Below are 15,413 nucleotides of genomic sequence, written 5' to 3'. Positions count from 1 at the left end.
GGCACTGACAACGTGCCCAAGGTATTTGACCGCTGGATTCAGCAGGTGGCACTTGGATGGCTTGATTTTGAGGCCATATTTAGCAAGAACTTGAAACACCTCACCCAGGTGCTTTAAATGGTCCTCATAGATCTTGGAGTATACAATGACGTCATCCAGATATAAGAGTACAGTCTCAAAATTCCTATGGCCTAAACAACGTTCCATCAGCCTCTGGAACGTTCCTGGAGCGTTACACAGTCCAAACGGCATATAATTGAATTCAAACAGGCCCATAGGTGTAGTGAAAGCAGTCTTTTCTCGATCTTCTGGGGCCATGGGTACTTGCCAGTACCCACTGGTTAAGTCCAAGGTGGAGAAATAGGCTGATGACCCCAGGGCAGTCAAGGACTCTTCAATGCGTGGCAATGGATATGCATCTTTGTGGGTGATTTGATTAATTTTTCTGTAATCCACGCAGAACCTTATGCTGCCATCTTTTTTTCGGACAAGTACTAGGGGCGCAGCCCAGGGACTGTGACTGTCCCGGATTATATTAGAGTCTTTCATCTCTTTTATCATCTCTTTCACAGACTGATAGGTAGTAGGCGGTATGGGTCTGTGCCTCTCCTTAATAGGAGAATGAGAGCCAGTGGGTATGGTGTGTTTGATTACACTGACCTCTCCATAGTCCGTGGAGTGCTTGCTGAAAGCCTGGTGGTGCTCCTTCACCAGCTTCAGGACTCCCTCTATTTGCTCTTTTGGGGTGGATTCGTTCCCCACATGTAGTTCTTCCCACCAGGATGTCGTAGGGGTGCTGCTGCTCTGTGTGATCTGGAACGCCTCCGTGGCAGGCAGACGGATCACATCCTGGAAACATCCTGGAAAGACACTTGAAAAAGCTGAGCAATGGGGCAGTGTTTAAGGAGAGTAAGGGGATGATCACCAAAGTTAATTAAGCGGACAGGCACTTTACCTTGAGACACGGTCACCAGGCTCTTGGCTGTCCGTATGAAGGGATGATTTTCAAAGGGAATAGGTTCCACTAGGGCTTGATAGTCCTGGCCCTGGATCCCCAACACAGCACGGCACCACAGGATGATCTGGGAATTTGGAGGCAGAATTACCGGCCGGTTATCCCGGATCCGGACAGTGCAAATTTCTCCTTTCTTGTTGGCGAACCTTTGCTGAGCACACAGCACACTAGTAGTCTTTTGAATAACTCTTCTGGAAGCAGGTGAGGCTGAAGATATAGTTTGATTCAATGCTTCAAGCACTTCGGGGTAACAATTTTTTAGACCGTTAGTCCCTAAGATTACAGGGTGTCCTCCTTTATCTCCTGCTTGTACCACAATCACGCCTTGCTGTGGCAGGGTGGCATCTCCCACCTGCAGGGTAGGTTCCCAATACCCATGCACTTTCACGGGCTTACCGTTGCTGGCAATGATATCAAGCCAGGACTCTGGTGGCTGGGTGAGGAGACTTGGACCCAGAATTTGTCAAAGGCAGGCCGTTGAATGGTGGTGACCTGTGACCCAGTGTCCAACAGGGCTTCAAAGGGTATCCCGTTGATACATATATTAATTTTCGGACGGGATCCTACATACTTAGGCATCCAGCTTGGATCCTTTGGACCTACTGTTCTACCTCCCGAGGGGCGGTCCTCTGTCTCAGGGGTTGCCCGGTTTAACTGCCAGCACATTGATTCAGTATGTCCATATTTTTTACAATGATGGCAGACAGGCTGCTTTCTACTTCTGGACCGGTAACTCGGTCGCCCATCAGGTTCTTTTGGATATACATCCCTATAGGCAGGTGGGAGCCTTGGAGGAAAAGGGCCTTCATCCTCTAGCAACAGTGGTCTCTCCCACTCCGCTATCTTCTTACACACCTTCTCTAAGCTGAGAGTAAGATGGTTCACTTGCTCCATTAGCGCTGCCACTACATCTGTGACTGGAGCCTGGGTGGCCTGACTGACTTCTGCAGGCCCCACATTAACAGTCTTTGGCTGACAAGCCTGAGGTTCAGGGAAGGCTGCTGGCCCTGGAGCAGGGTTCTGGCCTAGTATACTGATGGCCAATTCCTTAAAATCCAAAAATGTACAATGGGGGTGTTGAGCTGACAACATCCGTAGCTGGCCCTTTAAATGCTCAGTACTTATGCCCGCAATGAATTGCTCTCTAAGAGTCCGGTCCTGATCCTCAGCTTCTTTGGGATCCACTTGGACTACAGCTCTCAGTGTCTCTTGTAAGGACAGGGCAAAATCGCGGAGCGACTCTCCAGGCTGCTGTTTTCTGCTGAAGAAACGCATTTTAACTTCTGACACCGTTCTGGCCTCAAATGTGGTGCCCAAGCGATCAAAAATCTGTTCCAGGCTACTCTTCTCAGAGCGGGGCCACGACATGACTTCCCTGCGGGCGGCCCCTTCTAACTGAGCTAAAAGGATCTCCATTTGCTGTTCGGCAGTTATGGGATAAAGCCGGAACAAGGCCAGTATCTGTTCCCTAAAGTCCTTTAACTTGTGGGCTTCCCCTGAATAACGTGGGAACCAGGGGGCCCCAAAATAGTACGGCATAGTTAGTGGCATCAGCATTGGCGGTGCCGCGGCGGCAGGGGCCCTAGGGTCGGCTGTGGATACTTCAGAAGGCAAGACTGGGGCCACCTGTCCGATTTCCTCAGGTGTGGACATGGCGTTGCTAGGTGGGTATGGCCCTTTAAATGTAGAAGAGCGGACCGGAGCGGCAATGATAATAACTTTTTTTTTCACAAAAAAGTCTTTTGTCACTAATGGGGCTCCCTCCGGTGCCCTGGCAGGGGTCGGGAATGTTCCGGTAAGGTAAACAGAAGAGCCGGCAACAGTTCAAAGTCTGTACTTACTCCGGTGATGCTCGCTCCAGGTCTCGCGAGATGCGTGGCTACGGGCGTTGAGCGTCCTGCGTACAGCGTCAGCAGGTGGGCGCGGCCTCTCGTAGCTCCGGGACTCAGGTAGGCGGCACCTTTTCCTCCAGACAGGGCGGCGTTCTTCCTCCTTGCTGGCCGGGCGATGACTCCGCCTCGTTCTTTTCGCGCCAAACGGTTCACCAGGCGCACTTGCAATCCACCTCAGGTTTAAGTGGCAAAATCGCTGTCTATTCACTGACAGCAAGCGGTGGCTCAAATAAGCAGCAAACAGTCCAGAAAATATTATCTTCACACCTCTAATTAGCACAGTTCTTTGGCCCAGCACTTTTTTAATAAAACAATAGGGCTTAGTCACTTTAAGGCAATTTTCAGCACACAGTTTTATATCCGCAATGTGTCGGTGGGTAATAATTCAATTAAGAATTATTAATTATGGTCATAAAAATAATTTATCATAAAAAAAATTAAATTTATAAAATTTGTCATAAATTCTTAAAATCATGACCTGGTGAATTGTAGACAACCTAATTGATACAATTCACATCTGAGTCCGACTATTTCCTCAGATAAATAAGTTCTTTTTGACGTGAGATGACGTTAATGATAAAATGTAGTTCTGCATTATACAATAATACACAGGTATTATAAAAATATGCAGATTTATTGGTTACAAGGTTATAAACATATATAAGTAAATAAACACAATGATACATGCAAATGAATATATATATAGCATTAATATAAAGCATTACAAGCTTAACAATACATGTGAGTGGAAATAACTTGTCACATTATAACCAAGCTGTTATTAGGTTAGGATATCAATATATGAACAGAAGTTATATACATTACTTCTGTTCAGAGAAAACCTCATGATATCAGGATGGGCATGTCTAATCCTAGACATCATTATAGAATGCTAAATACATTCCGCCCCCCTCTAACCAACTACACATCACATGGCTTCAGGCATGGGCAAATCCATCCAAGGATATAACTTAGAAGAGATAACTGTATCCTTCCGCCCCATCCTGGACTATTTTCACATATATAACTTTGGTAAGACTATTAAGACAAATAACAGGGATCTAGGATCTTAAATGGAAAGGATTTGAAATAAATCTTTCCTGTGGGAATCCATCGCTTAGCTTGGCGAAGAATATTCTATCAATATATATATATAAGCAATTATTTAATGCTTTGCTAGATTATGAGTCTAGATTCTTCTGCAGGTAGAATGAAGCCTCACAATATCCTAAGACTACATCTCAATATGGAGATGATCAATTAATTTAATTATTTATTTATTTGCCAATCTAGATGGTATAATTTCACCCACACTATCAAATTAGTCTTAATAAAATGAAATATCATTTTCTGTGTCTCTTACCAAGTCCTAGTAGGAATCTCACTTCTGCTCCTAGGAAAGCTGGGTGGTCCATCATAGCACATCTCATTATGGCTTTCATCTTGATAGACCTCAACTTCTCCTCTCCTTCCTTCTTTCTCTCTCTCTCTCCCCTCCTGTGTATGGCTTATGATCACAAACTTATCAGTTAGACACACCGTCCTAATTTGGAACTTTCCAATCATTGTCGGATGGGCGTGACCATTGATAAAATGTGACATCATAACCCTACCCAGAATGCATTTTTGCTACTGTTGTAATGTCACCTACTGATACATAGGTGGCACTGCTGTATAAGCTATCTGCATCATAGTATAAAGGGTTAACTTATATAAGTCTGAATATACATTTTGACCTTAGAAGCTTTAATTCAAAGCCATAGGGATTAATTCTGACACTTGTAGCAATTAGAGACAGACCTCTAGGCGTCTCTCTGAACATCTCTCACACTTAATTTATGGATCGTAAATGTCCTTGTTTTCTCACAGAGATATCAGTACCTCCTCTGTCATACCAAAGATGTGATTAATTGTTACAAAACACACATCTTCACAGACACTCGTTTTGAGACAGATATTCTGCTAATGAGAAATATATATATAATATACTGGATACATGTTGTCTTCGTAACATATAACAATATAATATAAACAAATATATATATGTCCTACTGATTGTCTTATGCTAAGGACTAACTAAGGCTCAATAAATGAATACACACATATTATATATTTTGCTTTATTAATAAATGCCTAATTGTATAGGTAATTATCACCAGCTGCATAGAGCTCATCTTTTCTCCCGTCATAAATTTAAAAGTAGACAAGGAGAGGCCTCTTCTCAGACTGGTACATTCATGAGAAGAATAACACTGAAGTAGAAACCTTTGTGTGACCTTAATTTGGCCTACTCAAGACATACAAAATTGCAACTATAGTCGAGCATGGCTCTTAAAGGCAATGAACATCCATTTTGACAATAATGAATTGGATATGAATGCATTTACCTATGAAAAGGCACAACAAATGGCGCAGGAATGTTCGCAATCCTGTTTGTGACGCCAATTTATGCAGCACGCCAGACCTGCAGGGTATAGCGAAGTGAGGTCACGGTTATGGGCAATCGAGGGTTGCTCACTGTTTTGGAGAACCCTGGGCAGGCATGCGGCAGTGAAGGAGAGGTAGACACAGTTCCTCTGGGGCACACTCGGTATGTAGGGACCAGGCCTGATGGTGGATGAGGTGCCCTGGATGTTACAGGTATTTTGAGTGCCTGGGGCAAGGTCCCTTTTGGATTCGTGACGCCTGTGCCTGTAACGGTGGCACACCGATTTATAGTTGGAATAACTGAGGTACACAGGTGGTATAGTGAACCAAACGTTGCTTTACTTAACTGTCCAACTTTGTACATGCAGATGGTAATACAGTCCTTTAGATCAAGTACTTCACAAGCAGGCTTTATTCCACGAGCTGGCAGGTATTGATTATGCAAGATACTCAGAGGGTAAATCCACAACACACTCAGAATCAGGTTGTACCTTTCCTCAGAAATAGCGTACACTGTTCCTTTCTAGAACTCCTGTCTGGTTTCAATCCCAAGGCCCAGATGCCTAAATGGTGGCTTAAATCCTTGGTATATATATCTTCCTCTCGTATTAAATCCTTGCTTTGCTCCCTAAAGCATCTGCCCATCAGTGTTACTTATCTTTGCTTGTAATATCCTGACTTGTCTTGATAATGACTGTAGGTTTCTCCCAGGAGGTTCTGTCCTGCAACTGGGGTGTCTCTACTGAGCTAATCCTAGCCTCAGGAGCTTCAGGTGGACGAAGTAACTCCTCTAGTCCCCTGGAATGAACTAACTTCCCCTGTCTGGGCCTACCTATCTATATATCTAGGGCTCTCTAGCTCCCTCTAACGTCTGGGAGGCTAAACTGCACCCTGACAGGCCTGACACCAGTTAACACAGGGAAAATGCATACATATGACATTAAATGCAATTAAGACACATTAACCCCTTTTGTGCAGTGCCCACCTTTACCTAGTGGGACACTACATAAACAACACATTTAAAGTGCCTTTATGTTCAGCCACTTTCCTCTGGTGGAGTAGAGAAGTCATGGTCAATCCAGGCCTTGTTCATTTTTATAAGAGTCAACCTGTCAGCATTTTGAGTTGATAGGCGGATACGCTTATCTGTTTTAATGCCACCAGCAGCACTAAATACCCGCTCAGACAAAACGCTGGTGGCAGGGCAAGCCAGCACCTCCAAGATGTAGAGAGCCAGTTCGTGCCACATGTCCAGTTTGGACACCCAGTAGTTGTAAGGCACTGAAGGATCATTGAGGACACTGACACGGTCTGCTATCAACTCCTTCACCATCTTCCAAAAATTTTCCCTCCTTGTGACACTAGGCCGTGCATCAGGGTGAGGGTGCTGGCGGGGTGTCATGAAACTGTCCCAGGCTTTGGAGAGTGTTGACCTGCCTCTGTTGGAACTGCTATGTGTTCCCCTGGTCTCCCCTTCTTGGCGAAGGAACTACGGACTCTGCCGCCAGCGTTGTCAGATGGAAATTTCTAGAGCAATTTTTGAACAAGGATCTTCTGGTATTGCACCGTTTTGCTCGTCCTCTCCACCAGAGGAATGAGAGATGAAAAGTTTTCTTTGTAGCGGGGGTCGAGAAGGGTGAACAACCAGTAATCCGTGTCGTCTAAAATGCGTATAACGAGCGGGTCGCTGGAAAGGCAGCCTAACATGAAGTCAGCCATGTGTCCCAGAGTACCAACAGCCAAGACTTTGCTGTCATCATTAGGAGGATCACTCTCAATCTCCTCATTCTATTCCTTCTCTTCTGCCCACCCACGCTGAACAGATGGAATTAAACTTCCATGGGTACTACCCTCTGTAGCGGAGGCAACCATCTCCTGCTCCTCCCCCTGCTCCAATTTACGCTGAGAAGACGAACTGAGGGTGGTCTGGCTATCACCCTGTGTAATGTCTTCCCCCATTTCCACCTCTTCCACATGCAAAGTGTCGTCCTTAATTGTTAGCAGCGAGCGTTTGAGTAGACACAGAAGTGGGATGGTTACACTAATAATAGCGTTATCGCCGCTCACCATCTGAATTGATTCCTCAAAGTTTCTTAAAACCTCACAGAGGTCAGACAACCATGCCCACTCCTCGCTTGTGAATAGCAGAAGCTGACTGGAAAGGTGACGACCATGTTGCAGCTGGTATTCCACTACTGCCCTTTGCTGCTCACAAAGCCTGGCGAACATATGGAACGTGGAGTTCGAGCGCGTGCTCATGTTGCACAACAGCCGGTGAGCTGGCAATTTCAAGCTCTGCTGCAGCATTGACAGACCGGCTGAAGCTGTCGATTACTTGCGGAAATGTGCACACACGCGGCACACTTTCACCAGTAGCTCAGGCAAATTGAGGTAGGTTTTGAGAAACCGCTGAACCACTAAGTTTAAGACGTGGGCTAGGCATGGGATGTGTCTGAGCTTGCTGTGCTCCAAAGCCGCCACCAAGTTACAGCCATTATCAGACACAACCATGCCTGGTTCTAGGTTGAGTGGCAAGAGCCACAGCTCAGTCTGGTCTCCTATCCCCTGCCACAGCTCTATGGCAGTGTGCTGTTTGACCCCTAAGCATATCAGCTTCAGCACGGCCTGTTGCCGCTTCCCCACTGCAGTGCTGCACTGCTTCCAGCTACCGACCGATGACTGACTGGTGCTTTACGCGGATAATAAGGAGGTGGAAGTGGAGGAGGAGGCGGAGGAGGAGAAGTGGGGGTTGGAGCCACTAATGTAGGTGCTGGCGGAATCCCTGATCGACGTAGGGCCCGCAATCCTTGACGTCGGTAGCACCTGTGCCATCCCAGGGTACGACTCACTCCCGGCCTCAACATCAGGGAAATGTAGCATCCCTGGCCAAATGCACTTGTCCATGTGTCCGTGGTTAAGTGGACCTTCCCAGTAACTGCATTGGTCAGGGCACGTGTGATGCTACGGGACACATGTTGGTGTAAGGTGGGCATGGCACACCTTGAAAAATAGTGGCGGCTGGGGACTGCGTAACGTGGGACGGCCACCGACATCAGGCGTGCTATGGCCTGTGGGTGGGTGACTGGGTATTTGCGCTTGCATTCAAATGCCTGGGGTAAGGACATTTGTACGGTGCGCTGGGATGCGGAAGTGGATGTGGTCGCTGATGGTGCTTGCGAAGGTCCAGGTGCAGGGCGGGAGGCATGTGTCTTGGACAGGTGATTGGCCAGCATGTAACACCGGGGAAGCGGAGGCAGTGGTGTGACCCGCAGACACAGATTGTGGACCCAGGCTTTCGGCCCACCTATTACGGTGCTTTGATGCCATGTGGCGGACCATGCTGGTGGTGGTGAGGTTGCTAGTGTTCACGCCCCTGCTCACTTTTGTATGGCACAGGTTGCAAATTACAATTCTTTTGTTGTCTGCACATTTTTCTCAAAAAAGCGCCAGACTGCGGAACACCTACCCCTTGGCAAGCTAGATTTCCGCAAGGGAGTGCTCCGTGGAACAGTTGCGGACCTGTTTGGTGTGGCCCGCCTTCTCCTTTTTGCCACCCCACTGCCTCTTCCAGCCTGTTGAGATACTGCAGATCCCTCCCCCTCTGTATTGCTGTCCTCACTTGGCTTTCCACCTTCCCAGGTTGGATTAGTGACTTCATCGTCCACCACCATCTCTTCCACTTCCTCACTCTGCTCATCCTCCTGACTTGTTGACCTAACCACAACCTCAGTGATTGACAACTGTGTCTCATCCTCTTCCTCAACCTCTTGAGACAGTAATTGCCGTTGAGATATTGGCAACTGTGTCTGATCATCATCCACCTCATTAACCACTTCAGCCCCCAGTGCTTAAACACCCTGAAAGACCAGGCCACTTTTTACACTTCTGACCTACACTACTTTCACCGTTTATTGCTCGGTCATGCAACTTACCACCCAAATGAATTTTACCTCCTTTTCTTCTCACTAATAGAGCTTTCATTTGGTGGTATTTCATTGCTGCTGACATTTTTACTTTTTTTGTTATTAATCGAAATTTAACGATTTTTTTGCAAAAAAATGAAATTTTTCACTTTCAGTTGTAAAATTTTGCAAAAAAAACGACATCCATATAGAAATTTTGCTCTAAATTTATTGTTCTACATGTCTTTGATAAAAAAAAATGTTTGGGTAAAAAAAAAATGGTTTGGGTAAAAGTTATAGCGTTTACAAACTATGGTACAAAAATGTGAATTTCTGCTTTTTGAAGCAGCTCTGACTTTCTGAGCACCTGTCATGTTTCCTGAGGTTCTACAATGCCCAGACAGTACAAACACCCCACAAATGACCCCATTTCTGAAAGTACACACCCTAAGGTATTCGCTGATGGGCATAGTGAGTTCATAGAACTTTTTATTTTTTGTCACAAGTTAGCGGAAAATTATGATTTATTTTATTTTTATTTTTTTTTCTTACAAAGTCTCATATTCCACTAACTTGTGACAAAAAATAAAAAGTTCTATGAACTCACTATGCCCATCAGCGAATACCTTGGGGTCTCTTCTTTCCAAAATGGGGTCACTTGTGGGGTAGTTATACTGCCCTGGCATTCTAGGGGCCCGAATGTGTGGTAAGGAGTTTGAAATCAAATTCTGTAAAAAATGACCTGTGAAATCCGAAAGGTGCTCTTTGGAATATGGGCCCCTTTGCCCACCTAGGCTGCAAAAAAGTGTCACACATCTGGTATCTCCGTACTCAGGAGAAGGTGGGGAATGTGTTTTGGGGTGTCATTTTATATATACCCATGCTGGGTGAGAGAAATATCTTGGCAAAAGACAACTTTTCCCATTTTTTTATACAAAGTTGTCATTTGACCAAGATATTTATCTCACCCAGCATGGGTATATGTAAAAAGACACCCCAAAACACATTCCTCAACTTCTCCTGAGTACGGGGATACCAGATGTGTGACACTTTTTTGCAGCCTAGGTGGGCAAAGGGGCCCATATTCCAAAGAGCACCTTTCGGATTTCACTCCTCATTTTTTCCTGAATTTGATTTCAAACTCCTTACCACACATTTGGGCCCCTAGAATACCAGGGCAGTATAACTACCCCACAAGTGACCCCATTTTGGAAAGAAGACACCCCAAGGTATTCCGTGAGGGGCATGGCGAGTTCCTAGAATTTTTTATTTTTTGTCACAAGTTAGTGGAAAATTATGATTTTTTTTTTTTTTTTTTTTTTCATACAAAGTCTCATATTCCACAAACTTGTGACAAAAAATAAAAAGTTCCATGAACTCACTATGCCCATCAGCGAATACCTTGGGGTCTCTTCTTTCCAAAATGGGGTCACTTGTGGGGTAGTTATACTGCCCTGGCATTCTAGGGGCCAAAATGTGTGGTAAGTAGGTAAATGACCTGTGAAATCCGAAAGGTGCTCTTTGGAATGTGGGCCCCTTTGCCCACCTAGGCTGCAAAAAAGTGTCACACATCTGGTATCTCTGTATTCAGGAGAAGTTGAGGAATGTGTTTTGGGGTGTCTTTTTACATATACCCATGCTGGGTGAGATAAATATCTTGGTCAAATGCCAACTTTGTATAAAAAAATGGGAAAAGTTGTCTTTTGCCAAGATATTTCTCTCACCCAGCATGGGTATATGTAAAATGACACCCCAAAACACATTCCCCAACTTCTCCCGATTACGGAGATACCAGATGTGTGACACTTTTTTGCAGCCTAGGTGGGCAAAGGGGCCCATATTCAAAAGAGCACCTTTCGGATTTCACAGGTCATTTTTTACAGAATTTGATTTCAAACTCCTTACCACACATTTGGGCCCCTAGAATGCCAGGGCAGTATAACTACCCCACAAGTGACCCCATTTTGGAAAGAAGAGACCCCAAGGTATTCGCTGATGGGCATAGTGAGTTCATGGAACTTTTTATTTTTTGTCACAAGTTAGTGGAATATGAGACTTTGTATGAAAAAAAAAAAAAAAAAAAAAAAAAGCATTTTCCACTAACTTGTGACAAAAAATAAAAAATTCTAGGAACTCGCCATGCCCCTCACGGAATACCTTGGGGTGTCTTCTTTCCAAAATGGGGTCACTTGTGGGGTAGTTAAACTGCCCTGGCATTTTCCAGGGGCCCTAATGTGTGGTAAGTAGGTAAATGACCTGTGAAATCCTAAAGGTGCTCTTTGGAATATGGGCCCCTTTGCCCACCTAGGCTGCAAAAAAGTGTCACACATGTGGTATCGCCGTATTCAGGAGAAGTTGGGGAATGTGTTTTGGGGTGTCATTTTACATATACCCATGCTGGGTGAGAGAAATATCTTGGCAAAAGACAACTTTTCCCATTTTTTTATACAAAGTTGGCATTTGACCAAGATATTTCTCTCACCCAGCATGGGTATATGTAAAATGACACCCCAAAACACATTCCCCAACTTCTCCTGAGTACGGCGATACCAGATGTGTGACACTTTTTTGCAGCCTAGATGCGCAAAGGTGCCCAAATTCCTTTTAGGAGGGCATTTTTAGACATTTGGATACCAGACTTCTTCTCACGCTTTGGGGCCCTTAGAATGCCAGGGCAGTATAAATACCCCACATGTGACCCCATTTTGGAAAGAAGACACCCCAAGGTATTCAATGAGGGGCATGGCGAGTTCATAGAAATTTTTTTTTTTTGGCACAAGTTAGCGGAAATTGATATTTTTAATTTTTTTCTCACAAAGTCTCCCGTTCCGCTAACTTGGGACAAAAATTTCAATCTTTCATGGACTCAATATGCCCCTCACGGAATACCTGGGGGTGTCTTCTTTCCGAAATGGGGTCACATGTGGGGTATTTATACTGCCCTGGCATTCTAGGGGCCCTAAAGCGTGAGAAGAAGTCTGGAATATAAATGTCTAAAAATTTTACGCATTTGGATTCCGTGAGGGGTATGGTGAGTTCATGTGAGATTTTATTTTTTGACACAAGTTAGTGGAATATGAGACTTTGTAAGAAAAAAAAAATAAATTCCGCTAACTTGGGCCAAAAAAATATCTGAATGGAGCCTTACAGAGGGGTGATCAATGACAGGGGGGTGATCAATGACAGGGGGGTGATCAATGACAGGGGGGTTGATCAATGACAGGGGGGTTGATCAATGACAGGGGGGTGATCAGGGAGTCTATATGGGGTGATCACCACAGTCATTGATCACGCCCCTGTAAAGCTTCATTCAGACGTCCGGATGCATTTTGCGGATCCGATCCATCTATCAGTGCATCCGTAAAAATCATGCGGACGTCTGAATGGAGCTTTACAGGGGGGTAATCAATGACAGGGGGGTAATCAATGACAGGGGGGTGATCAGGGAGTCTATATGGGGTGATCACCACAGTCATTGATCACGCCCCTGTAAGGCTTCATTCAGACGTCCGGATGCATTTTGCGGATCCGATCCATCTATCAGTGCATCCGTAAAAATCATGCGGACATCTGAATGGAGCTTTACAGGGGGGTAATCAATGACAGGGGGGTGATCAGGGAGTCTATATGGGGTGATCACCACAGTCATTGATCATGCCCCTGTAAGGCTTCATTCAGAAGTCCGGATGCGTTTTGCGGATCGGATCCATCTATCAGTGCATCCGTAAAAATCATGCGGACATCTGAATGGAGCTTTACAGGGGGGTGATCAGGGAGTCTATATGGGGTGATCACCACAGTCATTGATCATGCCCCTGTAAGGCTTCATTCAGACGTCCGGATGCGTTTTGCGGATCGGATCCATCTATCAGTGCATCCGTAAAAATCATGCGGACATCTGAATGGAGCTTTACAGGGGGGTGATCAGGGAGTCAATATGGGGTGATCACCACAGTCATTGATCATGCCCCTGTAAGGCTTCATTCAGACGTCCGGATGCGTTTTGCGGATCGGATCCATCTATCAGTGCATCCGTAAAAATCATGCGGACATCTGAATGGAGCTTTACAGGGGGGTGATCAGGGAGTCTATATGGGGTGATCACCACAGTCATTGATCATGCCCCTGTAAGGCTTCATTCAGACGTCCGGATGCGTTTTGCGGATCGGATCCATCTATCAGTGCATCCGTAAAAATCATGCGGACATCTGAATGGAGCTTTACAGGGGGGTGATCAGGGAGTCTATATGGGGTGATCACCACAGTCATTGATCACGCCCCTGTAAGGCTTCATTCAGACGTCCGGATGCGTTTTGCGGATCCGATCCATCTATCAGTGGATCCGTAAAAATCATGCGGACGTCTGAATGGAGCTTTACAGGGGGTTGATCAATGACAGGGGTGTAATCAATGACAGGGGGGGTGATCAGGGAGTCTATATGGGGTGATAACCACAGTCATTGATCACGCCCCTGTAAGGCTTCATTCAGACGTCCGGATGCGTTTTGCGGATCCGATCCATCTATCAGTGGATCCGTAAAAATCATGCGGACATCTGAATGGAGCTTTACAGGGGGGTAATCAATGACAGGGGGGTGATCAATGACAGGGGGGTGATCAGGGAGTCTATATGGGGTGATCAGGGGTGATCAGGGGCTAATAAGGGGTTAATAAGTGACGGGGGGGGGTGTAGAGTAGTGTAGTGGTGCTTGGTGGGACTTTACTGAGCTACCTGTGTCCTCTGGTGGTCGATCCAAACAAAGGGGACCACCAGAGGACCAGGTAGCAGGTACAGTGGAGGAAATAATTATTTGACCCCTCACTGATTTTGTAAGTTTGTCCAATGACAAAGAAATGAAAAGTCTCAGAACAGTATCATTTCAATGGTAGGTTTATTGTAACAGTGGCAGATAGCACATCAAAAGGAAAATCGAAAAAATAACTTTAAATAAAAGATAGCAACTGATTTGCATTTCATTGAGTGAAATAAGTATTTGAACCCTCTAACAAAAAAAGACTTAATACTTGGTGGAAAAACCCTTGTTTGCAAGCACAGAGGTCAAACGTTTCTTGTAATTGATGACCAAGTTTGCGCACATTTTAGGAGGAATGTTGGTCCACTCCTCTTTGCAGATCATCTCTAAATCCCTAAGGTTTCGAGGCTGTCTCTGTGCAACTCTGAGCTTGAGCTCCCTCCATAGGTTTTCGATTGGATTAAGGTCCGGAGACTGACTAGGCCACTCCATGACCTTAATGTGCTTCTTCTTGAGCCACTCCTTTGTTGCCTTTGCTGTATGTTTTGGGTCATTGTCGTGCTGGAACACCCATCCACGACCCATTTTCAGTTTCCTGGCAGAGGGAAGGAGGTTGTCGCTCAGGATTTCACGATACATGGCTCCGTCCATTTTCCCGTTTATGCGAATAAGTTGTCCTGTGCCCTTAGCAGAAAAACACCCCCAAAGCAAAATGTTTCCACCCCCATGCTTGACGGTGGGGACGGTGTTTTGGGGGTCATAGGCAGCATTTTTCTTCCTCCAAACACAGCGAGTTGAGTTAATGCCAAAGAGCTCTATTTTGGTCTCATCAGACCACAGCACCTTCTCCCAGTCACTCTCTGAATCATTCAGGTGTTCATTGGCAAACTTCAGACGGGCCTGCACATGTGCCTTCCTGAGCAGGGGGACCTTGCGAGCCCTGCAGGATTTTAATCCATTGCGGTGTAATGTGTTTCCAATGGTTTTCTTGGTGACTGTGGTCCCTGCTAATTTGAGGTCATTAACTAACTCCTCCCGTGTAGTTCTAGGATGCTTTTTCACCTTTCTCAGAACCATTGACACCCCACGAGGTGAGATCTTGCGTGGAGCCCCAGAGCGAGGTCGATTGATGGTCATTTTGTGCTCCTTCCATTTTCGAACAATCGCACCAACAGTTGTCACCTTCTCTCCCAGCTTCTTGCTAATGGTTTTGTAGCCCATTCCAGCCTTGTGCAGGTCTACAATTTTGTCTCTGACATCCTTGGACAGCTCTTTGGTCTTTCCCATGTTGGAGAGTTTGGAGTCTGCTTGATTGATTGATTCTGTGGACAGGTGTCTTTTATACAGGTGACTAGTTAAGACAGGTGTCCTTAATGAGGGTGACTAATTGAGTAGAAGTGTCTAACCACTCTGTGGGAGCCAG

Source organism: Bufo bufo, chromosome 3 (assembly GCF_905171765.1).
Source record: "Bufo bufo chromosome 3, aBufBuf1.1, whole genome shotgun sequence".
Lineage (NCBI taxonomy): Eukaryota > Metazoa > Chordata > Amphibia > Anura > Bufonidae > Bufo > Bufo bufo.
The sequence above is the reverse complement of the archived record's forward strand: the minus strand, read 5'-3'. Positions refer to the sequence as shown.